This window comes from Callionymus lyra, chromosome 4, assembly GCF_982586985.1.
Source record: "Callionymus lyra chromosome 4, fCalLyr1.hap1.1, whole genome shotgun sequence".
Classification (NCBI taxonomy): domain Eukaryota; kingdom Metazoa; phylum Chordata; class Actinopteri; order Syngnathiformes; family Callionymidae; genus Callionymus; species Callionymus lyra.
This window is the reverse complement of record NC_141821.1, coordinates 17,564,494-17,589,668: the sequence shown is the minus strand read 5'-3', so window position 1 is coordinate 17,589,668 and position 25,175 is coordinate 17,564,494. Positions and strand designations below refer to the sequence as shown.

At 38.6% G+C, this 25,175-nt stretch overlaps 1 protein-coding gene across 2 annotated transcripts in view; it reads right to left on the bottom strand.

The window, feature by feature from the left end:
• Positions 1-18,797, bottom strand: part of sema5a (sema domain, seven thrombospondin repeats (type 1 and type 1-like), transmembrane domain (TM) and short cytoplasmic domain, (semaphorin) 5A) — a 115,981-nt gene extending 97,184 nt beyond the window's left edge. For both annotated transcript variants that reach the window (XR_015710895.1, XM_087788993.1), the window contains exon 1: positions 18,386-18,797. The gene's annotated coding sequence lies outside the window, so the exon portion shown is untranslated. The remainder of the gene's footprint in view (positions 1-18,385) is intronic.
• Between the last annotated feature and the right edge of the window lie 6,378 nt (positions 18,798-25,175).

Sequence of the window (25,175 nt, the reverse complement as noted above, 5' to 3'; positions counted from 1 at the left end):
TGTGACAAATATGGAATTATAGGGCTGCAAAATGTGAAATGAATGTGGAAATAAACAAGAAAAATCAACTAAAAAATAAGTGAACCTTTGTAAATGATTGGCTCTGATTGGTTTGGATTTTTCAATTTGAGCCTTTGATGTCTTTTGATCTCGTCTGAAACATGGAAACGTAACCTGCCTTCAAGAATCCACTTCTCACTCAGTGCCACCGTCCTTCCTGTATCCTTTTTTCCTCTGCCGTCCTTCCACGTCCGTAACTGTGTGACATTACCTTGCTGCAGTGGCGGCTGCTTATCTTTCAAGGAGGAGAAGCTCATTCTCAGCCTACATCATAAAATGCATGTGTTTATTTGTATTGTGTTGTTATTATGTAAATTCTACCCTCTGTTCCGTTTAAGGAAAATATGACCTTGTAGATATACTGTAGATAGTACTTGGTGAAAAGAGGTTACACATGTTAACTATTAATACGCGATCTATATACATCTGAATTCAAAGAAAATGACCCTTTTCCTTTTCCTTGATTTTATGACACTCCTGTGTTTGTCTCGGTGTTGTCTTGACCTTTTAAGCATATATTTTTATTGAGTATTGTTTTGATTGTTTAAGCGCTTTGTGACCCTGGTCTGGAAAAGGCGTCTACAAATAAAAATTACTTACTTACCTTTTATGAACCATTATAAAGTAGTAACTCACACCTTGTTCATTATGACTATATTCTTCTCTGAATAGCAGGATATTAAGGAGTTCACAGTGAACAACACCATAATTACTGATTATTAACAGGAAATAAAGAAGTAATTAGAGATTAACTTTGGTGAGAACTAATTTCTCTCTATTCACTCCTTATTAAGTGCAAGTACAATGAGAAATGTAATTTAATATTACGTCAATTTTTAAAGTAAACAAGGATAAATATACTAGTGTTAAAAGCATCCATAACACAATTACTCAAATATAGTATTTGTAGTTAATTAAGATGCTGTTGATACTTAGATTATGGCTTTTCCTCTTATAGAAAATGAGTCATAAGTCAAAAACCTTGCTGACGTTAAAACCATTGAAATACGTGCGTAAGCTATTGATAATTATAAATAGATTATTACTATTATTACTTTAATAGTTCTTTTTTGGGTTTTTTTTTTTATTCAAAAGAGATGTTTTTAAGTTCTCATTGTACTTAATAAGAGGTCAAAAGAGAAGTTAATTTTCACCTGAATAAATATTTTGGTAACACTTTAGAATGGGGAACAAATATTAACTTTTGATAAACTACTTATTCACATTTGTATTAACAGCAAATTAGCCACTTATTAACCATTATAAGGTACTAACTCACACCTTGTTCGTTGTGACGATATTCTACCCTTAATAGCATGATAATTAAGAGTTCACTCTTAACAACACCTTAATTAATGACTAATAACAAGGAATAAAGAAGTAATTAGAGGTTAACTATGATGGCAACTAGCTTTTCTCAACAACTCTTTATTATATGCAAATACCTTAAAGGTATTAATATCTTATTACTCAAAATAAGTGTTATTATTGAGAATATGTTCCCTATTCTAAAGTGGCAGCGTAATTAATAGGTGTTTGACAGTTATAAAGGCAAATATCTTAACTATTATTTGTACTGGGTAAGAAGATAAATCTACTATTGTTATTAGCTTCACAAATACCCATGCATGATAATTAAGAGTTCACTCTTAACAACACCTTAATTAATGACTAATAACAAGGAATAAAGAAGTAATTAGAGGTTAACTATGATGGCAACTAGCTTTTCTCAACAACTCTTTATTATATGCAAATACCTTAAAGGTATTAATATCTTATTACTCAAAATAAGTGTTATTATTGAGAATATGTTCCCTATTCTAAAGTGGCAGCGTAATTAATAGGTGTTTGACAGTTATAAAGGCAAATATCTTAACTATTATTTGTACTGGGTAAGAAGATAAATCTACTATTGTTATTAGCTTCACAAATACCCAATATTGAGGCCTAACAACAAAGAAGATGTTCCCAATTCTAAAGTGACCTTCTCTTCACACTTGGTATATGACAAAATCTCTGTAAAAACGACATCAAAATAAGAAAAGTCATCATAGTTAACCTCTAATTACTTATTTATTCCTTGTTATTAGTCCGTCATTAAGGTGCTGTTAAGAGTTACTGTAACTCTTAATTATCATGCTATTAAGGCTAGAATATAGTCACAATGAACAAGGTGTGAGTTAGTAGCTTATACTAGTTAAGTAGTAAGTAAGTAAGTAATTTATATTTATAGAGCCCTTTTCCAGACCAGGGTCAAAAAGCGCTTCAGCAATCAAAACAATACTCAATAAAATATATACTTAAAAGGTCAAGATAACACCGAGAACAACACAGGAGTTCCAGAAAATCAAGGAAAAGCCTCAGAGAGGAATATTGTTCCAAAGCTTAAGTATAAGTGGCTAATTTTTCTGTTAATACACATGTGAATAAGTAGATTATTAATCGTTAATATGTGTTCCCCATTCTAAAGTGTTACCAATATTTTATTACTTTTTTTTACATTTCTGGTGACTTGTTATTTCCAAGATGTGAGTTAGTATTTTATAATGCTGGTGTTATATGAAGTGGCTATTTTGCTGTTAATACACATGTGAATAAGTAGATTATTAAAAGTTAATATGTGTTCCTCATTCTTAAGTGTTACCAAAAAAAAAAAAATATATGTAATAGCTGCCAAAATAAAATACACATCAGATATATATTTAAGTCACAGCCAGTTTTCTTGACATCCAATATTTGTTCTGCCAATATTTCTTTAATACCAACTGAGGCTGGTAGAATTCTAAACCCATGAAGTTACAGCCTTAATCCCCCTAAATAAAATAACACCAGAGTCTTTGAGCTTAAAACACCAGAAGTAACTCAAGAGTTGACTCTAGTCATTTTTAACAATGATTAAGTTGCAGGAAGCAGACGGATCATCCCATTGTCATTCAGACGCTCCATAGACCCCAGAGATGCAGGGGGTCTGACAGGCGGGACAAAACTTTTATCCAACGAGCGTCTAGTTTGGCTGCAGTGGAAAACACCAACTCTGTGTTTTTCCATTGAAGTCAATTGACGCTTCTGATCTGTCAAACACTGTGACGCTGCAGATGAACAAGAAGTTGTCAGTTACTCATAATAAGTCGCTGATTCCGAAACAAATGTTTTCTATCGCATATTTAGTAAGTGGAATATACACACTACAGTACATATCGTACCACTCCTTTTTTCAGGGGAAGCTGAGCTTACCTTTCCGTCTAACAGCCGCCACTGCCTTGTCACTATCTGCCGTTAACCTTTTTCAATCCTCAACCTTCGGTTCCTCTCTCTCCTCCTCCAACCGTCCTTCTCCTGCCGTCTCTAATCCGTCTGCAGCATGTCTACATGCCCTTTCATTATCATTGTACCTAAATCAATTACTGCGCCCCAAATTAGCTCCAGTTCGAAAGCCCTTGCCGAGGAAGGTGCAGGAATAAAAGCCGTTCTATTTCACCCGAGCGTGTTGCCTCATCGGAAAGTAAGTAATAAACAATTCTTGAAATAGCTTCATTGCTCCGTCCCCTAAGACAGATATCCACTTCCTCAAGAATTCATTTGATGCACACATTTAACATTGGCTCTCAAAGAAGTCTGTTTACGGGCTGTGAAGACGAGAGCAAACGCATCAAATCAAGTGTGCTCTGATTTGATATTAAACACATCAAAGAGATCTTTGAACACCAGGGTTGGGCGATTATGCTTCTGTTGGGAGAACGTAATTGCATCAATGTGCAGCTCAATGTTTATGTCGCCCATGAGAAAGGGTTGTTTGTGAAGGAATAGCCACACGCACATCCTCTCGGTTCCACTGGGGAATGAGCAACACAATCTCTCTGGGAAAGTTCAACGTTCGCAAATTTTACATGGAGAAAACTCGACTCTCTCTCAGGAGCTGTGTTATCTCAACAACATCTGACCATCATTATGAGGTAACCATTGAGAGATTGAATGACATCTGTGAACATTCCGCATACAGTTTATAATCCATGTGTTTTTGTCTTCTTGTTTGGACTATTGTAACAGTTTATTTTCGTGTCTAAACAAGAAGGAGCTGTCTCACCTGCAATTAAGTCAAAACTCTGCAGCGAGAATTCTGACCTGCTCTCGTAGAAGAACTCACATTTCTCCGATTCTTAAAACTCTTCACTGGCTGCCAGTTTCTTTCAGGATCAGTTTAAAAATTCTGGTTCTTACTTTCAAAACTATTCATGCTCAGGCTCCTCCTTAGATCACTGATCTGATCCAGCCTTACACCCCAGCTCGGGCTCTGAGGTCTGTGGATCAGAATCTACTGATGGTTCCTGAACACGCTTCTGGACCAGAGGAGAGAAATCCTTCCAGACTGTTGCTCCTAAGCTTTTGGAACGATCTTGCTCTCCCTCTTACTTACTAACATTCAACACGTTTGTCTGCTAGAGTTGATGCTTTAAGTCTATGACCGTCCAGTGGAGATTTCTGTTTCCGCAGGTATTAAACAAAAGCTTGTGTCAAACTCAAGGCCTGGGGCTGAACCCCAAATACTACATTGTACGTGGTCCTCAGGAGTGTGAGGAAAAAAACCAGAGAATGAATGATTCGGCCTCGAGGATAAACAACTGTCTTTTGTGTTGAGCCTCGGTAGTGAAAGATTATAACTTCGATTTGATCCCAAACACATCTAAAATTTAAATTTTCCTCCTAGAAATACCAAGAAAACGGTCATGAATTCAATTAAAGTCGCATTAGTTTTAAATTTCTTGCCAATTAAACTGTGTTCAATGACAGTGAAGTATGTTCAGCCGTTGAAATACACTGTTCTTCAAATCATTCAGTAGAGAAAAAGGGTTTTAGCAGTGCACTGTTGTCACGGATAGAGTTGTAAAATGAATTATTCATCCATGACCATGCGCTTTTCAGAACAATCTACCTTCTGTGTGCAAACTGAGCTCAAATTTCTGGAGTCTTTAAACATGTTGGTGATTTTAAAAGTCAGCTATAATCGTTTTCACTTGCTTGAGATATTTTAGTAAAAATGCTGCTCTGTGCAAGTATTTTGAGGAGGCCTTTGATGAAAACATCAAAGCTGGAGAACCTTCAGGTTGGCTCCGATGTAATAATTCACTTTAAAGATGCAAGTTTTGCCCTCCAACAATACATATTCATGCAACACACAAACCTGTGAATTTTGATCAACTGACCTAATTCGACAAGATAAGACAGAACGCGCCGTTTTCTATCTATAATTATGATGACAAATTCTCATTGTCCGGGTTAATATGTCCCACTAATGTGAGTCTCCTGCAGCGTCAAGAACACGGCGAGTGTTTAGCATGGCTTCCCCTCTCGCTGTCCCTGAAGGGTTTAATGTGGACCAGAAACAGATGTTATGAATGGACCTTGTGTGGTTTGCATTTGTGCGTGTGGAGTTTCGGAGACGGCCATGAACATGCGAGTGTCATGTGGGCAGCCGTCTACCTGACCTACATGTGTCAATTATTAGTGCGACATGTTTTGGTGGTTCTGAGAGACAAAACAAGATTGTTGTTGCACTGACTGGACAAAGTCAGTTTTATTTTCTCAGCAATTATCTTTCATGATCTGTCTGAGCTACAACTTTGGAGCTCAAATTAAATCTAAACACTTACAGTGAGTCCACATGTGTATTCAACAAGTCCGTGTGTTCATGCCTGTTTTACTTTGACTTTGGTATTTTATTTCATCGATACACATACCTTTGCAACTTTATTGACCCAGAAGAGATGCGGTACATAACTCTACTAGTTTGAAAATGATCCAATTGGATCCTTTCTGTTCGATAAGGCTCGACCCAAGAGTGCTAATAGATGTCATTGGTTTATCCAGCTGTCAATTGATTAGGTGTATTTCGTAGATCCCTGTATCTAATGAATGAAATCAATATCTGCAATTAGAGAGTTATTATTTTTGGAAACACCATCATGAACTTTATTTGTATCCGTGCACCATTTATCTTCTCCAACTTGAATGATTTCTTTTTTTTTTTTATTCTCTTTTGCCTGTTCATTAATTAACTTATTTCCTTGATGGAAATATCGGTTTCAATAGTTTCACATCAATAAGACTCAATGAACTCTGTAGAAGAACTCTAGTAGAAGAACTCACACTTCCCAAATCCTTATAACTCCTCACTGGCCTAGAACAAACACATAAATAAAAAAAACAGAAGCATTTAAAATGCAAATCATGTTCCACTGTAACTGAACATCACAAGAGCACTTCAGTCTGGGGTACAGTACCTCGGTAGAATCTGTGTGCTTCCACCGCCAGACAGAAATAGTTTCACCCCCAGGCAGTCAGAATTCTAAACCCAGAATAAACAATAAGTTCTCTTGAGACGTAACTCTGAACTCAACACAGAAATATCAAGAGATCCGAGCATTTTCAGCATCACTGTAATAGCTGGTATTCTTGTAATAGATTTAATCACCTTTTCTTGCCTCCAGCTTCCATGTACAGTCACCAACAAGCCAACTGTCGAACAGCATCTCACCCCTCCTCTCACCCCACGTCAACCTGACATGTGTTATCTCACCCCGCAGCCACGTTTACCTGTTCTCCATCTGTGTGATGGACAATTAATACGGTCGAGATCAACTCCAACTTCACGTGAATCAATATGAAGTGATTAGTGATGGACGGAAGGTATTAATGATGCAACGCTCATGGCTAGAGTCGTCCTCTGACACACTGTTGGCCGTCTTGATTGAAATATGTTCATTTAATTATGCATTTATTCGACTGCTTAGACTTAATGATGAGATTTTTGTACGTCAGTTAATCACACCAATCTTGATCATTAAAGATATGTTGATATGTGATGTTTACATGCACAGAAAAGTTGGACTAAGGCAGACTCAATGAACATATGAACCATTAAAAGTGTGATTTTCACTATTCAGTCATGCTGAACAAAATGCCAACAAGAATTATATTGAACAAAGCTAAAATATCTTTTTATACCCATATAAACATGTAATTCAACATTGGTGATTTGGTAACATGTGTTACTTAAACAAAGGGTATTTTCATCAACGATCATAAATATGTGCTGTGAGATGAGTTATTCCCCATTCATTTGAAAAGGTGTATTTTTTGCTCTTTAATTTCATGTCTGGATGATTCGGAAAAAGAGGTCGTCAGCACTTCTTTCAATAGCAAAACGTTTTTTACAAGGTCAAAACCAAAATATCGGTTGTTGACTAAACCATTTCTCTTTCCTCTTCCTCATCCATCCCGTCTCATCCGAATTGTCAACCAGCACGGATAGAAACTGCCACCGGGGAGCGTTGATGACATCACGGTCGACATTTACAACAAGCTCCCTGACAGCAGTGGGGCAGAGCTGAGGCGTCCGAGCTGACTCAGTATCTTTCTGTGGAGCTCAGCTTTGCTCGTTTTTATTTAGAGATGAAGCATCACAGAAAAGTTTGCAGCTCAGGTTTTTCTACCTCAAACCTCTCATGTTTTTTTTTTTTAATCTAAACTGGATCAATTTAACTGTTTTGTGTGTGATTAAAATTTGGTTTTCTAACCCAGTTGTCTCGGACGACACAGTGGCCTTTTTTGACCTGCTCTCGAGGGTTTGAATATTTAGCGTAAACAAAGCGGTCGTGGGTCACTTGAGCTCAATAGAGGAGTTGCACTGCGAGGAACAAGAAGAGCTGCAGAGATAAAGACCGGTGGGTGAGACAGATGGTGACACGGGGTAAAAGAAAACTCTTGATAAAATGAAAAAAAATGGGTTGAAAAGTGAGGCTCTGCTGCAGAGGACTAAGATTAGCATAAATAACATGCACCACATGCCGTAAAAACTGCAATTCCGCACAACTCCTGTGTCCAGTGAGAGCATGTCTTGTGTCACGAGCAAAGTCCCAGCGAGGTAATTGACTCCAGACTTGAAAACACGGGCGGGCGAGAGGTGGTCAGGCCCAGCTGGATAAGCAACAGTTCCTCCTTTAAGCGAGAGAGAAAGGAAACACCGGGGGGGAAACGGTGGTGTTGTGGACCGAGAGGGTTGACACTGCAGGGTTGTTTGTGTGTTCCAGGTGCAACACAGCAGACCCCTGTTCAACATCCAAAAATGCGCCCTCATTACTTTTTCATCCCCTAATTAGAGCATTTTCAAGCTCAAACCAGGTGTTTGGTTGGCTTTCCTTTAAACTGCCGTCATGTTTCCGTTATCGTTCCACAGAAGAGACAGGATGGAACCAAACTAAAGATTTGAGCGCGTTAGAGTTGAGAAAATGACCCAACAATTACACATTTTTTGCAATCATGTCATACGAGGAACTGACAGAATGTACAATTAATCATAGTGAAGCAGGAATAAAATAAACCAGGATTGAAAATGGCTGATAAAAAGTTACATTTTTGGTGTAAAATAGTATGTGAATTGATGACAATGAAAAGTTTAAAGAGCCACTTTATATACTGGCATACTTATACTGCCATACTTGTCTAGCAAAGGAATTTGATTGTATATTATTTTCTCATGAAAAATAAAACATGATAATAACCTATAAATGCACTTTCTTTCAAAATGGTTTTGTGATTTTCTTTGAATTTATTTTGACAGTGCAGCAAATTAAAATGAAAAATGCAAACACAGAACTCCAGCGAGTAGTAAATATTATGAGAATGAACGGCAATAAATTGTTTAAGGGACACTTTATATAAAGAGGACGCGTTTGTCGAGCAAAGGAATTTGGTTGTGTATGTTTTTTTCATTAAAAAACAAAACATGATAATAAGATATAAAAGCTACTTCTTTCAAAAAGGTTTTAGAATTGTCTTTTAATGGATTTTAGTAGACATTTTTTAAATAAAAAGGAGACAAAAAGTAAAACAAGGAACTAAAGTGATGTGAACTAGCAATTAATAATAATTAAAAAAAGTTTTTTAAATGTCAGAAATATTTGTTGTTTTTCTCAACAAATTGTATTGACTTAGAAACATTTGTACATCAGTGTTGCAGTTTTATATATTTTTGACAATGGATGTTAACTCTGATGGAATGGCAACCTTTCCAGGGTGTCCCTGCATCTCACCCTAAGCAGCTGGGAGAGACACCAAACCGATCAAAAGGAATACAAAAATCATAAAAAAAAATTAAATCTTGAGGCTGCAGAAAGACCAAAAGTAATGTTTGCAAATTTTTAATCTTTTATTATTATCTTTTATATTATTGTCTTTAATTTTTCAGTTCAGAAACAGTTCGGCGAACTAACAAGAAGTCATAAAGGGGCGAGATTGATTTTAAGAGCACTTTTGTTGGCGTGTGTTTAATATCAAGTGAAGAGCAGCAGAGTTAGAGAAGATACGGCTGTAAAAACTAATATTCTGCTCTTCCATTTACTGGAATCGAAAACGAATCTCATTTCAGGGACAATATGGAAATTAGACAAGGCATACAAAGGAGGTACAATTGTCACTTTGTCCAGCGAACTGTTGGCATCTGCTCTTAGATCGGACCCCCGACTGACTCGTTTAATTATATAGTTCTTAAGGGGGTTGCGGGTGTGTCGGTCTACCGGGGCGAGACGGCAGGTAGTAAAAACCCCAGAAAGCACATAAATATTGACTTAATGAACCACACCACCTTTCACAATAACGATGACGACTGCATTTTCCAACAGGGGACACGGCGGCTGCAGGAGGACGGAGCCGTCCACATGTGGCTCGCAGGTGTGATACACGCCGACTACGCTGGTCTGAAACTTTGCTTACAAATTCCACCGTCTGTCTTTCACAGTTTATTCCAAAGCTTCTCTCCATCGTCTGGAGTTTAACTTCAGTTACTGGAAAAGATCAATTACACGTCATGACTTGAAAAGACGTGAAATAAATGTTTATATATTTACTCTAGAATCTGGTAACCACTGGACTGGCAAGGTTGAGACTCTGTTCGGTCAATTTGGGTGCCATTATATTTTGGAAACTGATCGCCTGTGGACATTTGGAAATTATTTTTCAAAAAAGGGCATGAAGCAGAATCACTGTTGCTTCAAACCCATTAAACACGGCTCGTAACAAGTGAACACAATAGCCATCAAATGTGGTCCAGTAAGTTACTGCTTCCTCTTAAAGTTCCAGCTCACTGTGCACTCTGACCTTCACAAGTCAGGGGGAGGGCAAGGGAAAATATTATTAGCCTCGGGGGAAGAATGAAACTCTCTATTCAAGCTGAACCTCTTCGCTCCTCCCTTGAATTGCAAATAATTTGGAGCAGAATCCGGGAATAAAACATGGAGAATAAAAAAAAAAACTGGGCACATGATCACCTCCTGAGAATCATCAGTTTGGTGGTTTAAAGCAACAGCTTCAGTGTCTACACTCAATAAAAGACTTGCATTGGTGAGTAATAAGAATCCTGTTATGCCATCAGCTGTTTGTACAAAGCTGGTTAAGGTTTCTCTGCAGGAATCTTCAGGGAAAAACATGCAGTACAGGATGGATCAGGAGGTCTATTTTTAATGACAACAAGGCTAATGCATGAGAGTTTTGTGGAAAGGTAGACTGAAAAAACTGATCCTCTGTGTAGTAGTTTCTCTCCGACTGCCTCAAGAGGACCAAGACTTCAGGCAAGAAACAACCGTGAAGACTTCCTGAGACAATTTCACTGAGCTGTCACTTCCGAGAAGAATGTAATGATGACTGTGCACCTTACTTTCACATGTGAGCATAAATGACAGGGAAGCCGAGGGTTAGTCTAGGGTCAAAGGTCGCGTCTGGCCAAACAAGGGGCTGCAAACAGATGACAGGTCTTGAGAAAGTGAAACTAGAGAATGTTTAGAAAGGGCAGTGGTGAGAATAGAATGTTGAAAAGGAGCTGGAACTCTGGAAACCTCCCTCACTTGGTAAGTTTGTATAGAATCCATCAAGATTTGGACGTATTTTACTTTCCTTGGGGGTATTCTTACACACTTATTGCCCCCTTACAATTAACAAAACTAGGTGAAATAGTTTTTATGAATATATCTTTTTCACACTTCAAAGGGGGTCTTCTGCCTTTTTAAGAGGGATTAAATTCTTTAAAAGATATTACATATTGCATATTACTATTAAAAACATTGTGTTCATAAAGATATTGCAGAGAAGATTGCAGTTATGCATATTTAATAAAACAAATATTACAAATGTTAAGAGCTGAACAGGCAAGGACATCGGTAAATCTTTAATGATTATCTTTATTCCCCAGAAAGATTTTACCCAGGCAAACAATTAGTGGAGTATATTTTAAGATTGTTTTTAGCTGAAGTACAAAGAATAACAAGCAATACAGATACTGACACGTATATACTGATAAAGTCAACTGTCTACACTGGAAGACCTCGCCATATTTACTTCCTGTTTGTATTGATCATTATCCTTTATTCTTCTGCTAAAAACCAAGATTAAAATATAGACTTATTTAAATTTTCCAGCAACAATTCCTCTTGTCGAGGCTTTAGTACAAGGGATATTATAGACGAGCAGTACGGAGGTATTTGGATGTTTTTAAGTGTCTTTTTGAACAAAGATGAACATGAGCTCCAGTCGCTACATTAAAATGAACAAACATTTTTGCCTATAACTCTTAAAAGGAACAGATTCATCTGAAAATAATCCCAACCCTTAGTCGACATGAGGGTGAGTATAAAAGTGAGTGAACTATAACTTAAAAAAAACAAAAAACGTAAGAAATTTCCATTAGACTTGTTTGGCCCTTTTTTCTTAAATAAAATGTATCAGCTGGAAAGAATCACATCTTCCCTTCACTATGATTTGCGACGTTTGGTTTAAGTGAGTATCTGCAGTGCATTTCTAATAAGAAATATTTTATATGGAGAATTTTAGCAGTGCCTCAAATACAGAAGTATTAGTATGTATCAGAGCAAACTAGTATTTCAACAGATTGTTAGGAGGCAAACTAAACTGTAGCTCGAGTATAATTCCACGGGCTTGAACATGACAATACTTGTGTTCAAATCTTATATTTTAAATATTCAAACATCATGCCTGAGAATGGAGCTGTAACAGATTCGGTTGGAGAGAAGCTTGAGTCAGTCGCAACCGTGCAGCGCAGTGATGGAAAATCAACATGAGTTGCGAACAGAACTCGGCTCTCTGGGGCGACATGCTAACACAACAGAGGCACCGAGACATGATAATAACATTTGCTTGTTTCCCAGACAGCATAACCAGAGATGTGCACGACCATCTGTGTGAGTTGGTTATACCTCTCCATTGTCACCTAAGCTTAGTGACGGAGAGACTTTTAATAAGCTGCGAAGCGACCACAGTCATGTGCAGTGATTGTTTCCTTCACGTCCAACTGCTTAAAAATGCATTCGACCAAGTTGACTTCAAACCAGCACATGTAATCAGTCAGGTTTGAACTGTGGTGGTCACAGTCGCCAAGGGTTTATTTAAGTGGGATTGAAAATGAGGTTTCGGGGGCGGAACTGTAGGTTATGAATCACTGGTGTATCTGTGAGACCACATAGAGTCACCTTCGGAAGTGTGTCTAGAGCCACATGATGGAGGTTTTGGGGAAATAATTACGTGTCAATAATTTATCTTCCATAAGAAAACTTCTTCAAGAAATGAAAATACATGCATAATTAAGGTGAGGGCCTGTCTGGTTCAGTGTGCAGAGATGATTGAAACACTGAAGTATGTAGTGCATAACTTAACATTCTGGCTTCATGTATTTCCCCGGAGACCTTTTTTCTTTTCTAATTACAAGTTAGAAGCCTCTGCAAATGTATCATTAGCCAGGTAACTGTGACAGCATCACTTTCTATCCTTCCAAGTCTGGATTAGTCTTGGATTCTCTTTTTTTTTGGTGGTGTTATTGATTACCATCCCCTGACATTTCAAATGCTCAAAAAGAGTACCAGATTTTATTGATAAAATAAATGTTTGGACACCAGAATATGTTGTGGAATGACAAACATAGCCTAAACATGTTTTTCAATCCCAAAACATTGTTTCGCCAAGAACGGAATGTTGCTTTTAATGCAAAATTCTAAAAAAATGTTAACGTTAAGGTTCAAACGAGTAACATTGATGTCTTTCTTCAGTTAGAATTCTTGGTCGGTCTGAAGGTAACATGGTCGTGTTACAATTTCCATCCTTTTTTTTCAACCCACAGTTTGAAGCTGTGTGTGAAACTCTCAATTCTTTCTCCTGATCCCCTCTTTCTTTGCAGGTTCACTTGCCAACTCAAGTGCACTCTGGGTCGCCTCTATCACTTCAGGTCCTCTGGTACCATTAAGTATTTCTTGGTTTGCTTGTGGATCTTCTTCTAAGCAACTAAACCATATCTTGCCTCAGTTCTTGTAGGCTGAATTTTCCCCTCCCTCCTTAATCTATCTTTTTTTATGAATGTGGGCGAGAGGTGGCTTCTGACAGAAACTGTATATTTATCAGTCTTCCTCAAACCTGCAATGACTGCTTGTCAAACCATCACATCACCCGCTCGAACTGATATAAGCCCTCTTCTTTTTTTTTTCCACCATCCTTAAGCGTTTAACACATTCAAACGCGAGCGGCTCTTCTCTTTGTCGGTTCAATATTTCCTCATATCTTTCTGCTCATCTCTCTCTTCTGTTCACGTTTTTTTTTCTCAGTTCTATCTCCGAGGTGCCATCACCCACTGTTATATTAGGTCAGATAGAAATAGTTAAGTAATTCAAACACTGTTAATTTATTCATCGTTGTGATGTGGAGGTGTTTAACCGCCTGCCTAACTTCATACTGATTTGATGTAAAGCCAATCATTACAGTCACCAACCCCCCCGTAATAATGATGTTTCAGTGATTTAATTAACACTTCTATATATTTTTTCATCTCGCAAGGTTGAGCTTTGTTAAGACAGCACGTCTGTTTAAGAGAAATAACCAACTCAATCTGCGCAAGATACTTAACACATGTGTAAGGTGAACATAGCTGAGCGAATTCTTTCAAAAACTTTGTTAGTTGCATCACGCAGGAATCAGAGCTGCGTTTATTTGTCGTTGGCGTCCCTGGGTTAGCGAGCGATCTTCTTTAGCAACCCCAAAACAATGGCCAATGAACAAGATTGATTTTGGCACCAAAGCCGCATTAAACATTGTTATATTTTTCCCCCTAATTTCACTAAACAGGGAGTGACACATTCTTCAAAAGGTTCCTGGATCCAGATGGTAATCCAGATCACAAACAAGTGTTTTCCATTAACTTTTCCTGAATATTTCAAGGTCTGTTATCTTGTAAAAGGCAACTCATTTCAGTTGACTACTGGTATGATATACATAAGTATGTGCTTTCCTGGCTATTTTCTTTTTTTAAATTCCATTCACACATACCGCCACAATTTCCTTCTGTTAACTAATACATGTTGTCCTGAATCGTTCTTCTTATATTGTGATTATCGTGTTTTTAATATCGAGCTCACACGGCCTATTCTTAAAAGAAATTCTCGAGCCTGAACTTTTTTACGATGGCAGCCTATGTCAACTTTTCTTTTTTACCAGAGCCAGCAACCGCAGAATGAAATAAGATGCTTCTAGAAATGAGGAATATACGAGCTGACTATCCAATGATCCCCTCATTCATGCTAGGGAGTCATTCATTTTCCAGAGAAATACGACAGACTGTGAGCTCTAAGAGGGAAAAGTCGGCGCGTGTGTGAGTTAGCTCATGACTCATTTCACCCTTCAACTAGCCATGTGGCACTCGATCAGTCAACAAACAAAGCAGGATCTCTTCAATCTTAACTCTGATCTCTCATTTGGACGCGATTACTGCACCTCAAAGGACCTCTTGGCTTCTCCTCCTCTCGCCGTAATTGCTCTCCAGGCATGAGTGCGATAAAGAAGCATGAACTTAAATGCATTTACAATAATCCCACCTCCTGTTGTCACAGGTTTTTTTTTCCTCGAGTCTGGGTTTAACCTTTCTGACATCCTCTTGACTTGATCCCAGTGAAAAAGCAGCTTTGAGGATTATTTAATCGTGACCCAAATACAGTCTCACCCGCGTCTTGGTTGAGAGACAGACGTCTGAGGGATCGGGGGGGGGGGTGAGGTCACAACAAAGACAGTAAAAGTGGAGAGAACAGCTGGCCATGGAAGACCGGTGTTGTGCGGATAATTCCCTTGACTCGTCGACACAACTGGGCAGGTTTGATTCCAAGCACACACATCAGGCGGGGACAACCAGACCAGACAGATATAATGAATCCAGGATATATTGCTCACCTGTGCTTCATGTCTGAACTCTGCCCTCAAATTATTTGCACACCTGGCACAGCAAAGGTTCCAGTGCACAGTGCAAAACTATCACATCTGTCTCCACAACACTTGCAAAAAAAACTGCATGCATCATAACCGAAAACAATGATTGAGACCATTTATAAACAGACATTCAGTTTCCACTGCAAAATGTTATTTTGTCTGAGTTTTAAAATGAATAAACTTGATTTAATATGTATACATCTTCCAAAAGTTACAGTTGTTTCATTTACTTTTTAAATAGTCTACATAAATTGTAGATTTAATTGAATGTATTTCAAGATGTCATCCGCTAATCAAACTTGGTTTTCACACATTTATTTAAGTGAATCCATTATGTAAGCGTTTTCTGATGGTCGTTACATAAGGTCACAGACATGACACATTTCATTTTCTCGACTCACTTTAAAATGGATGACATTTTGAAGGTTTGATTCATTTCCTCTGATCGCTGCTCAGAGTGATCGAGGTAGATTCATATCTAGTCCGAGAATAGCTGCTTAAAAACTTAAACTTATAATATAAAACATGCTTTTTGTGTTTCTTGTTGTTCATCTCCTTAGAAAAGCTTTGTCATTCTTTTATCAGAGCAACCAGAGAATTTAGGCTGAAATTAAGATATGCGTTTGTTGGTAGATGCAGTTTTTTACTTTGGTATTTTATTGAGATAAAAAAGATTGTATGACCTTTTTGTTCCACCAGTCCAGGTACAGGAGATGTCAGGGAATACAAATAAACTCCATTTAAGATTATTATAATATATGTGCATCTATTTTGGTAAAAAATATATTTTTATTAGTTAAATATATATTTAAAGGACACTATTAAAAGAGAAATATTGATTGAAAATCATATATATTCATTGAAATGAGGTGTGTAGCAGAGTTGTTCTGTCGATGCCTGCCTTTCCAATTTCAACTGTATTTTTCATTCGTCAAAAAAATTAAATTGTCTTATTCTCCAGTATCTTTTAATAGTGTTCGTTTTATTTAGTTGTCGAACATATTTTCACTGACCACGTACAGTATCTCTGTGGAAACAAGCTTGTCAAGTAGGAGACAAAGAAGCTCTTTTTTTTTAATGCCTAAAGCAATTTACCTGAACAACTTGAATGTACATTAAAGAAGATGTTTTACATGTTTGTTCTAAAGTGCTGCTGCTCAAAAGTGTGTGTGTCAAAGGGAGCGGGAGAATGACAAGATAATAGTGAAGTGGTTGTGATGTATAAATAGTCAGAGGGGCAGACCACAGCAGGACAGGACCACAAACCGCTTCAACTGTTGGATTCTTTTGAGCTGAAATGAATCATTGACTTTTACAGTTTTACCACTCAATAAACCTCAAAACCTTTGTTGCGGCCTCGTCTACGAGAAAAAAAACGGCAGTGCCTGTGTCCACGGAACAAACAGACCCGGAAGACCCTAAGGATCGTCGAGAGGCCGAGAGGGCAGTGGTTGTTAGGATTACACGTGCATGATAATGCTTTTGCACTTTCCCTTCCACCAGAGGAGGGATCTCAGGCCCAAAGGTCCACAACAAAAGACACCGCGGTCCATCTGTAACCATGGCGACCACGATGCCTAGAGAAGGGTCATTTTTCCTGACTTGAGCTAATTGCAGCACAAGTGCTGGTGGTCGACGTCTGCGCGGACAAATTTCTTCCACCGCAAATATCAATCACGCTAATCACACGCTTGGTGCTGGAATGTGCTTCACTAAAAGTGCTCCTCTCATCAGAAAGAACTTTAATTTGCTGTTGCTGTTGAGACGTCACATGTAGAGTATACAATAACCTTAATGCATCTTAAACATATCATTGTTGAAAGACAAGAATGATATTTAACTTTTTTATGTATTCATTCTATTAACAACAAAAAAAATATTTGAATTTTTATTGTTGTTGTCCTCATTAAAGTAGATTTATCTACTTAACTCAAAGTAAAATTGAAGCACTGTACTTTTTGGTTTCAGTTAAGTAGTTTTATAGACTGGTACATTTACTCAAATAAAGAGTAATTAGTAACTTACTTGAGTAGAATATTGTAGTACTTTCTTATCATGTGTTGGCTTCTTATGTCTTGATACTCCACATCGTTCCTTAAATGTTTTTTATGTTGCTACTCTTTTTGTTTTTTAGGCTTTCTTCTTTGATGCCACACTGTAAAGCACTTTGGTCAACCTTGGTTGCTTATAAAGTTCCATTATAAATAAACTTTGACTTGATTGACTTCATCACGGGTGTTTGAAGTGCTAAATAAAAATATATAATGAAACAGAAAACATTTTAAGTGTTTTTCAATGAAACCAAATTCACAAATAATCCATTGCCGTTATCAAATCTCAATCTTGTGTCTCTGTCGAGCCCAGGAGCCTGCAGGAGCTTTTTTGATTTCCCCAGAACTCAATCTGTTTGTTTGTTGAATATTTGATGACCGTAAAGTAATAAATGACAGTAATTCAATCTGTTCTTTGAATGATCTATAGTTTACATCTTTTGTATTAAAAAAAACAACATACTTTTACTTACTGAGGGGGGAATCTCTTTAAGGACAGATCAGCAGATGCCATTACTATAGACCTGAGATCACTGCTGCACGTGAGTGACTCTGTATTTGCCACACAGGTCTACACTGGAGCAGAGAGTGTTTTGGAAAAGGTAGACACAAGCAATTCATTGAAGGAACAATGAGGCGTGAAAAGCTGCCAAGGCGCTGACATTTGCGGGACCTGTGCAGTGATATTTACCCATTTTTTAATTAAAAGAACAACCGAGCTCTGGTTTTATTATAAAAGAAAAGAAAAAAGACTTTGAATTCCATTTTAATTATGAGGGACACCAGAAGAGGGATAAAAAGAGCCACTTCAGAGATGGCTCTCTCTTGCAGCACCACCACGCGACCGTACGTCGTAAAGAAAAAAAAAAACGAAACTTCCATCCCAACTCTCCGCGGCGTTTACTCAATCTATTTAAATCTACCCAAAACATTTTTTTAAAGAATCACCATAAACTTGTTCGCAGTCTTACCGAATGTGGCCCCGAGCGTCTGGTCATCTAGGTGCGTCTGCAGCGCCGCGTCTTGTCCCGGCCAAAGAAGAAGAAGGGACCGAAAAAAAAACAAAAGAACCAGCGAAAATATCCTCTTTTTTTTTTTTTTTTTGGGGGTTCGATATGAGACACTGAGTCTTCTGTCTCAAAAGGTGCTCACTCCGTCCTCGGTGCTCGTCGACTGGGGAGCGTGTGCGCGCCCGGTGGTGCGTCTCTCTGCGCTGTAACCGGACACTGGAGCTGCTGCGCCGCAGACGACCAGCCTCCGGGAGAGGGAGAGAGAGAAGGAGGTGCGATCGAAATCCAACTTTACCTCGATCTTCAACACACGAGTTCTGATGGTTCAAAACAACGAGAGCGCGTGAATCTTTAGTGTCCCGATGCTGAGATAAAGACAGGGTTGGTGGTGGTGGGGTGGAGGGGGGGGGGGGGTCGTGGAGCTGGTGCTCTGGAGCAGCCAGGGACGTGGCAGCTTCCCCTGCAGGTGGAGGAGAGAAGAGAAACAAGTGAGCAGCAACAAGTGAGCGGGCAGAAGATTGACACAGCTGGAGCTCATTTTTTTTATTTATATTGTCCCTCATTGGTTCCATCTGTTAAACACTCGTCACTCACTCTAATGGAGGAGACAGGGAGCTGCATATTCCCTGAAAATGCATGTGGAGAAAAGGGTGTGTACTTTTGAAAATACTTTAATCAACAACACCGGTTTTCATATTTTAAAGGTAAGTAAGTAAGTAAGTAAGTCATTTTTATTTGTATAGCGCTTTTCCAGACCAGGGTCACAAAGTGCTTAAACAATCAAAACAATACTCAATAAAATATATCCTTTAAAAGGCAAAGACACATAAGAGAAACACAGGAGTCCAAGAAAAGCAGGGTAAAGCCTGAACAAATAAGAATGTCTTAAGATGTTTCTTGAAGGAGTCAGTAGATCCATCAAACACAGAGAGAGAGGAAGATTGATCCAAAGCTTAGGAGCAACAGCCTGGAAGGATTTCTCTCCTCTGGTCCTGAACCGTGTGCGAGGAACCATCAGTAGATTCTGATCCACAGACCTCAGAGCCCGAGCTGGGGTGTAAGGCTGGATCAGATCAGTGATGTAAGGAGGAGCCTGACCATGAATAGCTCTGAAAGTAAGAACCAGAATTTTAAAGTTGATCCTGAAAGAAACTGGAAGCCAGTGAAGAGTTTTAAGGATCGGAGAAATGTGAGTTCTTCTACTTGAGCGGGTTAGAATTCTCGCTGCAGAGTTCTGAATCAACTGCAGGTGAGACAGCTCGACTAAAGGTCAACTAATGTGAAACCCCAACTCTCCTGACTCACTTTGACATGTTTCAAATGTTGAATCTTCCTCTCCAAGATGCAGTAAGCCCCTCATCATGACCATACTTTGAACGTAAGTAAGTTAATTAAAACAATCCTCAATAAAATATATACTTAAAAGGTCAAGATAACACAGAGAATAACACAGGAGTTCCAGAAAATCGAGGAAAAACCTGCACAAATAAAAATGTCTTACGATTCCTAAGTTTCTTGAACGTATTACTTTATAAAGTTTGTCTGAAATCTCGGCGAACAAGAGGTTACAAGAGCGGAATTTATGATCTGCTGTAACAAACGTATATGCTTGACAAATTACAGAAGAGTGGGTGTGGTTATGTTAACAAAATTTCATCTCGGGAAAAACTAAGTTTTCAGTGGGCGGGGCTTAAGCACAATTTCTAATGTAAATATTTCAATAATAATAGAGTTTTGTTCAAACGGACCCATAGTGATTGAGAACAATAGAGGTCAAAGATCTATTTAAGACACACTTAAATGAACACAAACAATTAACAACAATCACAACTCAGTTCACGAGATAGATATCGCGCTTCAAACCTGCTAGCAACTGTTTTTGACCTCCACCAGTTCCTCATAAAATCTATTAAACTGATTCACCCAAATGACCCACCTGTGCTTCATGGACATGGACTTTCATAAGGAAATGTCAGCTTTCATATAAACATCCCACCAAAAACAATAAAAAGAAACGTAATGAGAGATTCATGGATACAAGCTCGTACAGAAATGATTAAATTGTGATGATTATATCAGGATGTACTGTACATTCTGGTCAAGTTTATAAGCCAAAAGAAAATAAATGAATTGCTCAGGATGAGACTGAGGAAAGGGGGATTGTTTACTTCTTATGTTTGGCACAGTCATCGATTCAAACATGCTCAGGTTTTGCTCCATCCTCTTATCCGTTTTCATCAGGTTTTGGCTCCGACAAACTGGCAACAGGCCGCTACTGGAACTAGAGGTATAACACAGCAGAATTTAGCTTTTCCACAATTTCAGTGACAGAGAGACTTAAACCAAAAAGTAAAATGAAAGAAACATGACAAAGAAAGGCAGCTGTGTTTTAAGTCCCTGTGTGTTTGTCAAATTTATAGTTGCTTTCTCAACTCAAAGACTTTTTATAAGAGCTTTGGTGACTGAGCGAATCAGTCTCCTCGACAGACAACAACAGCCTGTTAATACGCCTCTTTGTTCTCTGGGAACATGGTACAGTGGACTCTTTATACCCACAAATTCAAATCAGGTAAAAAAAAAAATCGCTACCCACGTGTTGTTGAGTCAGCATGTCTGTGACCATTTGTGTGTGTGTGTGTTTGTGTGTATAAACATACAAAATAAGCTTTTTTTCAATTCCCTGAAAGTATCGATCTCTGCTAAGCGGCTTATTTCCTCTCATCATTTTTATTATACCCATATGGTTAAATTGGAGATTCACCAAAATATTGGGCAAAACACTGAATCACCAGAGGGGAGGAAAAGCTTCAGCTGGATACAGTCAAAATGTGATTTCGGCCAAGAACTTTCATTTTGGTACATCCCGGATGTATAACACTTTAGCATTTGAAAAATATTTAACTGCCATGAGCCTTCCAGGATTGCAGGTGGCAAAAGCATAGCCATTGCAGAGGAATAGGAGTTCACGCCGTGGCATGTTAGATGATGACATGAGAAAGTTGGAGTTAAAAAAAGAAACTACTCAAACAAAACATTACTTTACTCAACTTGTTCTTCCTGAAAGTGCTTCGACCTTCAGGAATTATTTTGCTTCTTCTCACATCAGGAACTTCAGTCATCGCATTGCTTGCTCTCTGACGATAGATGCTCGCCGCCAAAAGAAAAACCTGCAGCGCTCAGAAGGAATTTAAGAGTGAACTTTCAGGTGTAAAAAAAACAAGCTTTGACACAAAAATAAGAAAAGTAGTGTGCGCAGGCGACACAAGAAACAACGACAGTGTTGCGTGCTGAAATAAAAAAAAAGAAAAAGGTATAAACAGAAAGAAGAGCTTTCATGTGAGTGAAAGGTTTTAAAATCAACTCACACTGTAACTTTGCTCCCTACAGAGAAACTTCTAAGTTCCACCTGGAGATCTCTGCAATATTTGTGTGTGGTGCTTAGCGTTTCATCTCACAGCTCTCTGAAGAAGTGGAGTTTCATTTTTTATGCCCTCCTTGGTGCAGTGACCAAACACAATTCATCAAAGTAGTATGGCGATAACAGAAAGTGTGGACAAACTTTATTCTTTTAAGAAAAGGCTGATGTAAGGAGACTATAAACTATTGGATGATTATTCTGTGTTAAATACCACATTTGAAAGGTGTTTGTTTCTTGGTAATGTTAAAGAAAAAGTTATTTATTCAGAATACTTTTAGTTATTTAAGTGAGATAATTATATTATAACATTGCAATCCTGTTTCAACCCCTGTGTTATCTAAGGCTCGAAAACAAATGTGTTTGTACCTATACCCAGAGGCAACACAAGGGATATTACAAACTAGTAATGGGTTGATGAGACCTCGCTTATTGTTGTGGTTCAATGACCAAACTGTATTGATACTGTGTCAGCACAGTCCCTGTTACTCAATTCCGACACCTGGTGCATGCGATGACACTCAAACACACATGTAATTGTATAGTATATATTTTCCTTCAAGGGTAAAATAAATTATATAATTGAAATTAAAGGGCTATTGTGTATCATGTACTTGAGACAGGGAACTTTAGGAGGTGTTCATCATTTGAAATCAGTTCCCAGAAGCCCTCAACTCATTACCTGTTGGTCCAGTGTGTCCTTCCTGGAGGCTCGTTTGTTTTAAATGACATGTTTGTATTCGTTATTAACAAATCGAGCAAGAGGAAGTTGCAAAATAGGTTTACTCGTGTTTATTGTTGCCGTGTATTGTTGTGTGCTGTGCCCACATCATGCTTGGCACAATAGTGCCTAATAATGTAGGTTAGTTCCACACAGCTAATGTGGCATTTAAACTCTAGAATATTGAAATTGGAAATTTAAACACAAACAAGATCGAAATAACATATTCATTTTCTTTCTCTTTGCTGATTCCATTCTTTCCTGTTTTGACGGAGCTGCAACATGTCCGATCTGCGTCCTTTTAAACACAGTTTATCTCATTCTGTACCGACTGTATCGGTCACCCATCACTGCTACAAACATTTGTTTTCCGTCTTCCTGGTCCCCTTGACCCTGAGATAACAAAAGGGTTAAAAGGTTGAAGAAATTTCTGTCATTTTATAGTAAGTATAATGTATCTATCACTCCACAAGAAGCAAAATTACCATTGTGGGAGGGGGAACCAGATTTGGGAGTCGCTAGAAGTTAAGCACTGCTCCAAACTGTTATGGTTAAATAAAGTTAAGCCGAAAGGCAAAGCTCTAAGTATACCACTAAACGTACACCCTATTTTACTTATAGTCATGAGAGGTGAGTACTGACTGAAAGAACGATATTGCATGTACAAGGGGCTAAAAACAAGTTTTCTCTGAGACCCAGGAAACACTTGAAATAGTATGTCCCGACTTTTGATGTAGCAGTGAAAGTTTGGGCCTCCCTTCTGTTGCTGCTTCCCCTGCGACTTGACCTCGGATAAGTGAAAGAGGACAAAGACAAATAATGCATCAATTTTCATATCTGGATGAAAACATTACAGTTTTGCACAAGGTTTTGACCTCGAGAGAAGGGGTGAGTTTAGGGACAGGTGTGAGTGGGATAAAAGAGAGTGTGCTGGGTCATTTTCCAAGAGATAAACTATCTGAGTATGGATGAGGGAGGGTGAGTATAAAATCATGGCCAAACTGAGAGAGAGATGGTCCAGCCAGCTGTGAAAGACTGCAGTCATTCCTCATTCGCAGCTCCATACCTGCAGACTCAATGAGCCATCTCGTGCTAGGCCAGGGCCAAAGCCTTGCGATTTCTCAGACTAACTCAGCCTGACTGAGCCCTGGCAGCACCGTCACCAAAGTTCCAGCAGACCCATAGTTGCGAAACTCTTAAAAGTCCACTTTCCATGCTCTGTCAAAGGAAGGATTGGAAGCAATAACTGTCAGAGTAAACAGATGTGTGTTTGCAGGAGAGGGGAAGGTTCTACAACAAGGCTCTGTGACAGATACAATCTGTCTGGGTCCGTGAAACACTGATGTTATTTTTGGTCAGCTACACCCTTGATATCATGCAGTCATGTCAATGTTTTCTTTTCAGGTAGTTTTTTATTACTTATTTAATTTTCTGTCACTTATTTCCTTCGGAAATTGTGGGGGGCTTGAGAGTAACCTAGTGATTTAGGATGGCAGACAGGGGACACCCTGGAAAAAGTCGCAAAACCTGTCGCAGTACAATATGACCGAGCTGATGATTTAGATACCTTGATACTCCTACGAGTCACACATATAGGTGAATATAAAGTTGTATTTTGAATGTGGACATGGCCCATCCTCCAGGACTAATGATCAGAGTTAGTACATTTTGCACTATAGAAAACAATTAACACACACACACATATATACAGTATATATTAATATATGGAACTGGTTTATACCTGTGCCCCACTTCCACACAATCATAAGGAGGTAAATAAATGGGTTGTATGAGATAATAAAAAGCAGCTTTTGATGCAACAGCGTCGTCTTTCTTTCCTTTTTCCTAAAATCCTAGCCAGGCGCATTCGTCTTTGTCCTCCCCTCAAGGTACATGATGGATAGCAAACAGGACATGGCTGTTGGCGAGGGCATTTTTCCTGGAATCGGCAAATGTCAATGATGTGGTGATGAACCTTGTGAAACACTCACATGCGAGTGACATTTCTGGAGCAGTAATATGTTTGGCAATGAATTTATTGCTTTGTATTAATTACTGCCACATTGCAAGTGTGAGGTTTGTGAAGAACACAATGAACATAACTTCAGGGCACACTTCATTTCCTTTCAGTAATCATGGGCTTGAATAGCATTTGGAGTTCATAACACTCCCATGAGCTGCAAAAACAAAGCAAGAAGAAGTGCCACAATACAGCACAGGCTTGACTAGCTTTGATGATAGATATTGAAGGCACCTTGTGCTCTTTATTTTGGGTGATTTGACCAGCTTGGGCACTTGTTCTTTCTTCACAATTCCTGGTTGGAGGCTGGTAATGGTAATCTCCATTGGGAATTCTGTTGCCTTCCGAGGTCGACTCTCATTTACCAGTCCTTTGCCATATCAAGGATCCGTGCACATCTGTCATGCTTGCCTGTCTTCTCCCCAGGGCCAAGAAAGCAGAAGAAGTAACAACCTCTGTCTTTGAGTCCATTGGCGAGTCGCGCCAGCACCTGGTCGACCTGGTGTCTCCCTATTATCCAAAAGTTCTTCCAAGTGAGTGCTTGCAACTGTTTCAATGCTATTGCTTTGGCTTGGCTCCCATATTTCTCCCCAGC